The 12040-nt window shown below is 41.6% G+C and overlaps 1 protein-coding gene across 5 annotated transcripts in view; it reads left to right on the top strand.

Moving 5' to 3' along the window:
* The first annotated feature begins 7822 nt into the window (after positions 1-7822).
* RCBTB2 (RCC1 and BTB domain containing protein 2) overlaps positions 7823-12040 on the top strand; it is a 40324-nt gene continuing 36106 nt past the window's right edge. For 3 of the 5 annotated variants that reach the window (XM_045566644.1, XM_045566646.1, XM_045566648.1), the window contains exon 1: positions 7874-8046. The gene's annotated coding sequence lies outside the window, so the exon portion shown is untranslated. Of the gene's footprint in view, positions 8047-12040 lie in introns of all 5 variants that reach the window. The other 2 variants (XM_045566643.1, XM_045566645.1) reach the window with 2 other exon arrangements.

The following is a 12040-nucleotide window of genomic DNA, read 5'->3' on the forward strand; positions in this document are numbered from 1 at the left end:
CCTCCCACACTGAATTTGCCACAGCGACTATCAACGTAGGCTCACGGCGTTGATTCTATTAATATTTCCTTTGTCCACTGGGATGGTCAGCTGGGCCCTGACCCCTTGGGGTGTTGGTCCAGCAGGACCAGCCTTGTAAAGGGCCATTCACAAAAGAAGAAAGTCCCCTTTTCAATTTTACTCTGGAGGCCTAGAATTTTTTTAAAATATCTTTTTGGTCTTAAGAGTATGCATTTTCTTGGGAGAATTAAATTGACCAAAAAAAAAAAAATTGAAATTTCTTAAATGTAGGCTAAAGGGAGACTTACTGAACATTTTTAGTACTAAATGAAAAATGTACCCATCTTATTTTCTTGGTACATGGAAAATATCTTTCTAATAAATCTCATGTTTTTCTGAAAGTGTTTTCTCCAACAGGATGATTATGTACCTCTGGGCTAAAGAGTATTGTTGATTATAACAATAAGCTAGCTACACAAAAAAAGAAAATAAAAAAAAATGTTCAGATCAGGAAATGCTTAAATGTTTCCAAAAAAATGTTTATCAGGAAATGTTATTCTAGAATCAAAACATTTCCTGCCTGATGATCATGCCATGGAGAAAATCATGTGATGCCAGTTATGGGATCTTATAAATTCTTTTTTTTTTACCATGGGATTATATATTTGGGGAAACATCCATTATAAGTAACATGAGATAAACAGGAATCATCCAGGATCATACTTTTTGAAAAAAGTTTATTATTCACATAAAAACTTCAACCTTAAACCTTATAGAAAAATACAGGGGAGAATGTAGAAATTAGTCAGTATTTCGCCATTCAGAAAAGACCACTCTTAATAGTTAAATAAATATATTTCCAAGCAGGTGTTCAGTGTAAATATATGCAACTCTGTTCAATTTTACATATATGGTTTTACTGATTTGTATCGTATCAGCAACATACCACGGATAATTTTCTCTGTCTGAATCTGCTGTTCATAATTGAGCATATGTATCGCATGTATCCTTTGGGATGTTCCAAGCTTCAGCAGCAATTCTCCAACATCAAGTCCTCATGTGACAACATGAAAAAAGCAAGAAGAGAAGGAGAGTGCAGCTGGGTGGGTGGGGAAGGGGGTGTCATTTCAGAAGCTTCCTAGTGGACTTCCTTGTATGACATATCTATGGCCAGGACCAGTCACACATCCACCCCAGACACTGCCAAATGAGAATGATTGACATGACTGGCTCAGACAAGCCAGGATTTCTTCTGTGTGGTTGGTTGTATTACTAGGTAGACAAAAATAAGGGTTCTGTGAGCAAGGAAAAGGGGATGAAATATATGAAGGAAGTTTAAATCCATGAATTCACAATGATACCAATAAAACTCAATTGGTGACTGCTGGAGAATACTTGTGAGCCAACTCAATATTTTGAAAACTGGCAAATTTAGACACAGAATCAAATGCTTGTCCTGCCTTTTCTATATCACTGGGAAATTGAATCATTAAAGAAGGAAGTTTCCCTTTATAGAAGTATGCCAGATAACAAATGAAGAAGGAATGATAGGATATCGCCATTTCCAACATCTCCTGGATTAATGTATCTAGGTATTGAGCATTAACAGCTATTAACATCACAGAAAGAAACAATCCAATATCATATGCCTCCTGATGCAAGGACACAACATCATCTAAGAAGTCATCTTGCCAAAACAAAATAGAACCTGAATCTAATCAAAATTCTAGATCCAATTATCAATTTATGGGAAATATAGAAGGTACATTCAGAAAAATCAGATTTTGGACTATCTAGAGGACAAATAACCTGGTATCTTCAATTAATAAATTGCAAGGGAACAAAAGGGGTTAGAGAGGGAATCTATGGATCAGAAGAGACTAAGAAGACATGTCAACACATTTCCATGTATAGACTTCATTTGAATCTGTTAGGAAAAAATTATGGCACTTACGAGATAATAGTAAATTTAAACTCTGAAAGAATGTCTCATGATCAAGGAATTAGTGTTAGGTTTTGTAGGTATGGTAATAGCATTTTGATTATGTTTTTTTAAAAGAGTCCTTATCTTTTAGAGATATCCATTGAAATATGTACAGATGAAGTAAGGTGCTTCAAAACAGTACAGTGGTGGGAAGAATGAAAGTATTGATAAAATAAGGTTGGCCATGAGCAGCTAATTCTTGAAGCTGAATGACAGATACATGTGGGGTTGTTAATTATTCTATTTTTGTTTATGTTTGAAATTTTCCCTAATAAAAAGTAAAAAAAAAAAAAAAAGGAAGAGGTGGTTTTTAGGTAGGTAACCAACAGTATTTGCCATACTTTAATTTATCCAACTAGTTTGCCATGGAGTATGTAGATTGTTTTCCATGTGCTATGTTCGGAACGTTGGTGTCCCCCTCAGAATTCATATATTGGAAACTAATACCCAATCTAATAATATTAAGAGGTGGCACTTTTAGAAAGTGAGAAAGAGATAAGCATCCTTTTAAAAGAGGCTCAAGGGAGCTCCCTGGACCCTTCCCCCATGTCAGTACACAGTGGTTGCTCTTTCTGCCAAGTGACAATGTGGCAGCAAGGTGCCATCTATGAAGCAGAGAGCAAGCCTTACCAGACACTAAATCTGCTGGCACCTTGATCTTGCCCTTCCCAGCTTTCAGAACTGTGAGCAATACATTTCTGTTGTTCATAAATTATCCAGTCTAAGGTATTTTGTTATAGCAGCCCAAAGATACGTTTCCCAATTACAAACAATAATGTGATGAGCATCCTTCCACATCTTTTCACACTAATAAATTGCTAAAGGTGAAATTGTGAAGTCAAAGGGCAAATTTAATATGTGAAGTCAAAGGGCAAATTTAATATGTAAAGTCAAACCATCTTCCAGAAGGCCTCCACCAAACTATGCTTTCAAATGGATTTTAAAATTGTTTAAATAAAATCATTGGGATTTTTATCAGTATTGCATTAGATTTGTAGCTTAATTTTAGGAAAATTGATATCCTTACATTGTTGAGTCTTCCTATCTAAAAACAGGATATGCCTCTTCATTTTGTCTTCCTTCATCTCTCAGTAGATTTATAGTTTTTTCCTTTTTTTTTGAGACAGAGTCTCGCTTTGTTGCCCAGGCTAGAGTGAGTGCCATGGCGTCAGCCTAGCTCACAGCAACCTCAAACTCCTGGGCTTAAGCGATCCTACTGCCTCAGCCTCCCGAGTCGCTGGGACTACAGGCATGCGCCACCATGCCCGGCTTATTTTTTCTATATATATTTTTAGTTGGCCAGATAATTTCTTTCTATTTTTAGTAGAGACGGGGGTCTCATTCTTGCTCAGGCTGGTCTCGAACTCCTGACCTCGAGCAATCCACCCGCCTCGGCCTCCCAGAGTGCTAGGATTACAGGCGTGAGCCACCGCGCCCAGCCTATAGTTTTTTCATATTGATTTTTGTACGTTGATTTTATACAACTGGCCACATCACTAAATTCTATTATTATTTCTAAAAGTTTTCCAGTTTATTTTCTTGGGTTTTTAAAGTATATTTAGGTCATACCAAAAGTGAGAGCAATTAAGGTGGTGTTTGACCAAGATACCAGGAAAAATCCTGCTCTTGACCTACTGCTCTGTGAGGTCCCCAGGAGCAGTACATGCACAAGAAAATAAAGCAAGGCCAATTATCATTATTACTAGCTGAGGATTTGGTCTGGGCTCTAATGTTGAACTCGAGTAAATCAGGCTACACTGTCGCACTATGTATGCCTACGTGACTTAGAACCAAAGTGGGTCATAAAACCTACCCTGCTAATTTCTACCCTAGAATCCAATCCTCAGTCCTGGCTCTTGCCCCTGCAGTGGAGGGAAAGTCCAATCCAATGTGGACTACTGACCAGGAATAGCATGTGCAAGAGCAAAAGAGTGGTTGCTCCAATGCCTGGGGCAACTGAACCATCCCTGGGCTTGTCTTGCCTTTTGGGCACAAGGAAAGAAAAAGCCACAAAGCAAGTTAAAATGTCATCTGCCTTCCAGGAAAGGGCCCTGATATTTTTTTCTTAAGCCTTATAGAAAGGAATCACAAAGCCACTCCCAGTGCCTCCCACTGGACAATGTGCTACCACAGCACAGTGACAGCTCCCTCATCTATGGTGGACATTCATAAAATGCCTTTCAGTATTGCCACTGTAAAATATATGTGTGTCTGTTATCATCTTTATCACTTTGTATTCTAACACTATGCTGGGATGCACAATGCTATACAGCACGTATCAGTAAAGGTGCAGTCAGTATGACTGACATCTCTGTAGAACACAGAGCTGGACAGTCCTACTTTGGTGCCTTCCATATCCACAGCAACCTGGCACCCACACTGTCCCCCACACCTGGAAGTATAATAGTTGGGACCCCAGGAGAGTCACCTATGCTCAGCAAGAGTAGCAAAGGAGGAGGATGCTACATGGTATCTGAAGACTATTACTAGAAACACCCCATCCTCCCATCCCCCATGGGATATAAGGAGAGCTAACATTCTCACAAGGTTGCCCTTAGATGCTCAGTCAGAAAGCTGTTCTCTTACTTTTACTGTGGCTTAATTATATTTCCAGCTATGACCTGTATAAATATGTAGGTTACAGTAGCAATGACATTATTTAAAATAAAATTGGAAAAGAAATTATAAATGATTAAATAAAAGACAAAAAAATTAGAAGCAAAAAAGAAAATGTCTATTTGGTATAGAGGCTATCACTTCTCTTCTGACCAAGGAATGTGGTTAGTGGGCTTCCAGCACACATGAAACTTCTCCCCTCGGTCAGACTTCTTGCTTCAAACCAGTCCTTTTCAACCTTCAGCTTCTGGCCAGTTAGCTTTTCCAGCGTATGGTCAGTTGGTTCAATTGCAGTATATAAAACATATTATTTTAAACCTAAGAGAGGAAACTAAGACATGTAATACAAATCACCAATTTCATAAAGCCTCAAGGAATTTAAGTTCTTGAAAACTAAGGTGCTTCCCAAGGTCATTCACTCAATCAATGGCACATAGGGCACCAAAGTGCAGGCTTCCTGCAGTCATTCACTTATTCCTTCCATCTGTAACAAGGGCACTGATGTCGAAATTTACTGGTACTTATTTTTGCAGCTGAAGACTCAACAAGGAGGAAAGAAAGAATATTTTCCTCTTCCCTGGAGGATAACTAGACTTTCTGAATTCTCAAGAAAAAGTCAAAAGACAATTCCCACCCCCATCCCCTTTTTCTTATGATTAGGGTCTTGGTGCCTGGCTACCTGAAAAGAAAAAAGCAAGATGAATTCTCACTTGTTTTGGGGGTTTAAAAAGTGAAGCCTGTCCCATTATAGCTGGATCCCCTTTGTAGGCTAAAAAAAGGACAAGGGCTCCTAGTTTCATTGGAATAGAGTCAAGAACCCGTTAGAACCTCAGAAGTGGCAGGTGCAGAGAGAAATGGCCCCAGGCTGGACACTGAAACCATTTCTTGGAACAAAATCGTCAAGGGAATGAGGAGATGGAGAAGTTTAAGGACTGAACTTTGGGATGAGCGAATGAAGCTGACAGTGAGGTGGACAAACCAAGAGAGAGGAGCCACCTGAAGGCCATGTGAAGAAGGTGAATATTTCAAGATGGCAGCAGGAAGCAATTTTTCCAAATGCTGCTGGTAGTCTGAGTAAGATAACTGAAAAGTAACCACTGATTTAGTAATTTGGAGGCCATCGATGACTTTGGCAAGAAGTATTTCAATGGAGGGGTAGGGGAAAAACCTAATTAAATTCAAGAATGAATATGTGGAGGGGATGAGGCTATAATGTGTATAAATGACTTTTTTCAGGAGTTTTGGAAGAAATCAGAGAAACAGGGTGGTAGTTGCTGGGGGACGTGTTGTCAAGGAACTTTTAAAAGACAGAGAAATGTTGCACAATGTTAATATGCTTATGCTATGTTATCCAGCATAGAGAGAAGAATTAATAATGTAGGGTTGAGAGGTGACAAGTGCTGGAGTGAAAATCTTGAGACTGTAAGGAAGACAGAATCTATAATAACACATAAGTGGGAGAGTTGAACTTAGATAGGAGCATGGACAGTTCACTCCCTGTAACAGGAGGGAATACAGTGCGTAAGTCCAGATGTAGGCAAACTTGGCAGAAGTGGTGATGGGGACTTTAACCCCTGAAATACAAATCTATACGTTCCCAGAGTCCAACTTTTTCATCTAATGAATTCAGCAACAAAGTGAAGTTAATAGACTAAATTTTCCAAAAACTTTTGAAGAGAGCTTATATAAGATCTAGACATCTTTCCTTCCTACTTTAATTTTGCCCTCCCTGGGAAAAATTGTTGGTACCAAATAAAATTAAAATATTCAATGAAACATATTCTTTTATATGTAGATAAAGAAATAATTATAACTTCTGAGAAAATATCACACTTTTCAAAACACCAATGATACATAAAACGTTTTTATTGTTAGATAATTGTCAGGCTTCAGCTGAAGCACAGCACAAGGAATGCATGAACTTCACCTGTCCATAATGTGGAAAAGACGAAGTGTACAAGGCAGGCAGCTCTTGCCATGGTTGCTGATGGAAAAGACTTAATTTCCTGGAACCCAAGTTGCCTTATCTGTAAAATAAGGATAACTCCCGTGTTACAGGATTGTTGTGAGCTTCAAAAAAGATAATAGATTTAAAGCTCCTGGCAAACAATAGGTGCTCAAAATATGCAAGCTATCTTTATTAAATTGTGTTTTTTTTGAGAGCAAACATGTTAACTCATAAATTTCATCTTATAATGTAATGTTCCCAATAGAGGAACAGGGGACAGGCACATGAGGCCTCTCTTTACTATGTTTGTAGCTTCCTGTGAATCTATAATTATTTCCAAGTAAAAAGTTCAGAAGAAGTTCATCTAGTTAGACTTCTATGAGAAATACCTGTAATTCCATCTTGCAAGCCTCCTCCCGAGGCACAGTGGGCTATGCTCTGATAATAGACATAAATGTCTGCGGACTGTAGCAGCTGCAATAAAGGCAGTCACAGTCTTCTGATGGAATGACAAAAGCCAGACAAAACAAGACTGACATGGTCACTCTAGGTTGGAATCTCAGTTATTCTATCCGGCTCTACTACTTATGGCAAGTCATTTAAACGTTGAACCAGTGTCCTCATCTAAAAGCAGGTATAAAAGCAAACCAGCTTACTTCATAGGAATAGCTAATAATATTTAACTGTTGAGTATTTTACCCAAACCCATTCAGGTCAATGTAAGTGTAGTATAGTGGAAGAAATTATTGCACGTTGCAAAGTTGTGATGCATTTTACTAAAATCTACTAAGGCCAACAGAAATGCAGTGTGACATAGGAATTTACTGCAAATTAATAAGGGGAGAGTGCGGCTGTTCTAGAAGACCTTGGCCCCCAAGGTAACTCGGGTCACCCCTACCCTACCCCACAACACTCGTTATCTCGGGGTTTGTACTACAGGAGGGAACAGAACCTCAGCCCCACAGCAATCGGGTGGAAGCTGGGGAAACCGTGCGCAGCGAGCTGAGCTCCCAGATGGAGGGGGCAGCACTGGAAGAAAAGCCGGGCCACGCTGGGGAAGAGGGACTGTGGAAAAGGTTGCCCACCGCAGCATCTGCGCCTCACCCCTGCAGGTCAGGCGGCTACAATTCCCAACATTTGGGGGACCAGAAGCCTGGAGACCGCGAGGGTGTCCCCCAGGGGACTTCCCAGGCGGAGGCGGCCCCGCAGGGAGCCGCGGTGCCAGTCCTAGGGGTCCGCTCCGAGGGGAGGGGGCGCCTGCGAGAAAGGGGCGGGGGCGGCAGTGGGCAGCCGAGGGAGGAGAGGAGGGGCGAGGCGCTGTCGCCAGTCCCCTCCCCTGGTCCGCGCTCCCCGTCCTTCCCCTCCCGGCCGGGCACCGGAGCGCATCCCGCCGAGGCCGCTTCAGGGGGAGGCGCCAAGTCGTCGCGGTGCCGGGCCCCGACCGAGCAGTAACCGCTACCCAGGAGGCGGAGCGGACGCGGCTCGGGCCTGCGCCGAGGTGAGAGGGGCGGAGGGGTGGGGTGGGAGGCCGAGGCGGGGCGCAGAAGTGAAGCGGACCGCTCTCAGGTACCCCGGCGGCGGGCCACCTCCCCCCCCCGCCCCCGCCCCCGCCCCCGCCCCCGCTGCCTGAGTCCTGACTGCTGTGACCGCCGAGGGGCCCCGGGGCCGGGAGCTGCGCCCGAGCCACCGGCCTAGGCGTCGCCGCGCATGCGCAAGCCTGCGGGCGGGGGCCGGGCGTTGGGTTCTGGGGCTGCTTCCCGGCCCAGGCCGCTGGCTGAGGCTGCGCCGCGCATGCGCGAGTCCGCGGGTGGCTGTCGCGTTTGGCGTTGCTCTAGGGCAGCGTCCTGCGAGGAGGCTACTGCCCTCCCGGCTTCCGCATCCAGTGTGCTGGGGGTGGGCGCCCCAGTTCCCACGCTCCCTCCTCTCTGCTCATCGTCAGAGGCAGCTGATGTTTTCATTTCCGTGGCCTCTCCCTTTGGCTCCCGTCCCGTAAATGTAGTCCCCCCCGCTCCCGGTCCCCGAACCGGCTCCCTGACTCAGTGACAGTATATGCTTTCGACATTTGGTCTTGCTGTCGAGGGATGGCGCGGAAAGTGTGACTTTGCCAGGCGAAGCTGATTTGGAGCCGCTGTGCAGGCATGGGGAGAAGTCGCCACGCGTCTTACGCCGGAAGACGCCGCTCCGCCCAGCCCCGGAAATAGAGGTTTTCAGACTCTGAAAACTTTCCAAGTGCGCCGCCCTGGCCGGGAAAGAGCTGAGTTGGAAGGCGAGTTCAGAATGAACTTTTTGCTTTTGTTCTTTGCAAAATGACATAAAAGGTTGCAACAGTTCGAGCCCAGGACTGTAACAAAATGCATGTCGTAGAGCTGCCTTGTACCGCGTTTGGCGACTTAATCTTTGTCAGAGCTGAATAAAAGCGATTGAGTCACAAACACTGCTTTGAAACGTTGCTCTTCCCCCCGTCCCCCAAGACTCGGAAGTAACAGTCGCTATTTAATGTTTATTGAGCTACCAAGCTTTGCACCGTCCTAGTGCTGAGTTCCTGCTTGGCTTTACACTTTACTAGACAGTGGTTCTTAGTTAAGTCAGTTTCGTGACTCCTGGGGCTGCTGTGAAGGTTACCTAACAATGTCTTTACTGTGTGCCTTGTAATCTTATATGATGTGCAGATACAGACGCTTGGGAGCTGCAATATAAGAGCTACTTAGGCTCGGAGAATCGGAGTACTCTAGGTGAATAGTAATCTATTTCCTACAGTACCAGGTAGTACATAGGCGTTGTTAAGTAGCAGGTAAAGGCAACAGGACCGATTCATTCTTTCATACCCTACTCCCACCACGCAGTCTTTATTGCTGTTGCTGGGCTCACCAAGTGGACCACATGCTCAATGCTCACATCCCCACTCCACCCAAATCTGCATGGCGCAGGACTTCTTCATTGACGTCTTGAAACACTTGCCATAATTTCAGAGAGGTGACTCCCCCATCTGAAATAGCCACTACTGTGGCTCTCCAACGTCTTACCCTGCTCGTTTGGCTTTGCAGCACTTAATCACTATCTGGTATTATATATTTGTATGGGTACAATCTATTTCCCCCATAACTGGAGCTCTGAAGGTACTAGTTAACTGTATAAATGAAATTCGACTCTAACTCGCTCCAGAGATATTTTGTACTGAACTCAGCATAGATTCATTCATTCATTCATTCAACAAACATTTATTGTTTATCAATTCCTGTCTTTGGCACTTGGGATATATCAATGAACAAAAAACACAAAGCTCCCTTCCTTCTGGAGCTTACGTTGTATTGAAGAATGATAAGCAAAAAACATATTTGATTATTATGTTAGAAAATTATAAATACTATTTAAAAAGGGGGATTGGTAGTACAGGTGTGGATTGCAGTTTTAAACAGCATGGTTACAGTGAGTCTGAAGAATAAACCAAAGGTGATGTTCAAGATGGAGAACGGGGTTTTAGAATTAAATATCTTCCAAATGGGAAGATATCTAAATATTTTCTGGGAGAAAATGTTCTTTATCATGCTTTAATATGTCTTTTATGGGGGTCCACAGCATGGCCATTGTGGTAAATGTCACCATCCTTTATAGGTAAAAAACATTTTTCCAAATAGAGTTCAAATTATTTAGGATTTTACAGTTTAACTCAGCACATCGAATGAAGAGATTAGACTCTTACATGGACAAGACTAGCCAAATGACTACTATATATTGTGCTTAGAAAAACTGTATATTGTCTCCACAGTTTAACGCACTTTGCAATTGCTTCTTAATGTCCCCTGACTGTGGATGACTTGTGAAGATCTTCTGTAAGAATGGTCATTGCTTCTCTTTATTTGAAACTGTAGGAGAAGAGGAGCTTAAATCACCTGATATCATGCTGTTAGATATTAAATTATCTCTCTTAGAGATGTCTGAATGAACCAGACAAACCTAACCAAATTTCAGTCCATAATTAAATGAGGCTTAGAGTAAGTGGCCATTGGAGAAGGAATGATTTTAGAAGGTAAAGTCAGTTTCCCCTCAGGTCCTTTACTTCACAAACACTCTTATGTTCAGACATCGAAAAACAAAACAAAAATCTAGAATTATAAATTAGGGAATCCATGGAATTTGCTTATGCCTTTAGGAGATTATCATAGTCTAGTTCAGTTTTATCCATTGGCTAAAGTGAAATTAAAATGCCCCTAAGACACTGCAACTGTTGAAGTTTACTTGAATTTAAATTACTACAAATCAAAATTGTCTAGTAAAGAGAGATTTGAGACCAGGAACAGAATTATCAGGGTTGCAAAGTGACTTTAAGGACTCCTGTTAAAGGCAGAAAAGAGAGGTAGGTCCACATGGGGAGCAGATAGCTTGCTTCCCCGTAAGTGATATTCATCATGTCCATCAATGAAAGGTTGAGGTGATCCTTCTGGCTTTCATTATCCATAAGGAACATGAGTCCAGTTCACATGGTGATCCCATCCTGATAACATGAAGGTTTCCAGGAAATTTAAGCCATAATAGTTTTTCAGCATTAATCTGACATTGGAGTATATATCTTTTATGTCTTCAGCATTGCTAATCTAACCTGAGCTAATATCCATTATGTATGTCTCTCCATGGCAGACATTTTGAGGTAGCAAGTACCAATAGATGATAGTATGTGAATAAATCGTAAATTGTGACTACATCTTACTATGTTCTGTATTATGCTGAATGTATGTAATACTGAACAAAACAAATTCTAAGTGGAAATGAGCCAAGTCCAAGAGAGCCGATCATGTTTAAGGAATATTTTTATGTTGTGGGGTAAAGATCTTTAATAGTTAGGATTCTGTTTAACAGGCATGTTAAGATTTTTTTAAAAATTGGATTAGATTTGTAAGGATTTACAAATGAGCTCCAAGTCCCAACTCATGTTAGTTAATATAACAAAAGTATTTGTATAGTTTATGTTGATCATTTTGCATATTCAAGAGTGACACTTTCTGTGTATAGCTGAAAAGGCCAAAGTTGAGAGCTCAGTAATCTCTTCAAACTAAATACAGCTTTGCTTTGGACTGAAGATCTGACTCATCTCACTTGCTGAAATTTGGAAACCTTTTGGCAAACAAATAATTAAAATAGCAACTGTGTTTCTGTGTTCCATAATCAGTTTGCTGTTTCTGGTAGACATATGGCAATACCATTTCCTTTGAGGTTGTGGTCTAGTTTTACTTGTGCTTTTAGTTTTTTAGTTTTGTCCATCCTGCTTATAACTGTTTCACTTTAATTAGCAGCCAGGTAAATATCTTAGTGTTGTCATTTACTTCTGAGGCCTCATTTAAATGGAACTAAATTACAGTTAACATTATCCTTTTTTGCAGATGACATTTGAGATCATGTTTTATTATTTATATTTATATATGTATATTATTTATAATTTGTAGATGATGCTAAACAAGCTATGAAATTTACCAACTAATGACTCAGCTAAGCATATA

The sequence above is a fragment of the Lemur catta genome, chromosome 13 (assembly GCF_020740605.2).
Source record: "Lemur catta isolate mLemCat1 chromosome 13, mLemCat1.pri, whole genome shotgun sequence".
NCBI lineage: Eukaryota > Metazoa > Chordata > Mammalia > Primates > Lemuridae > Lemur > Lemur catta.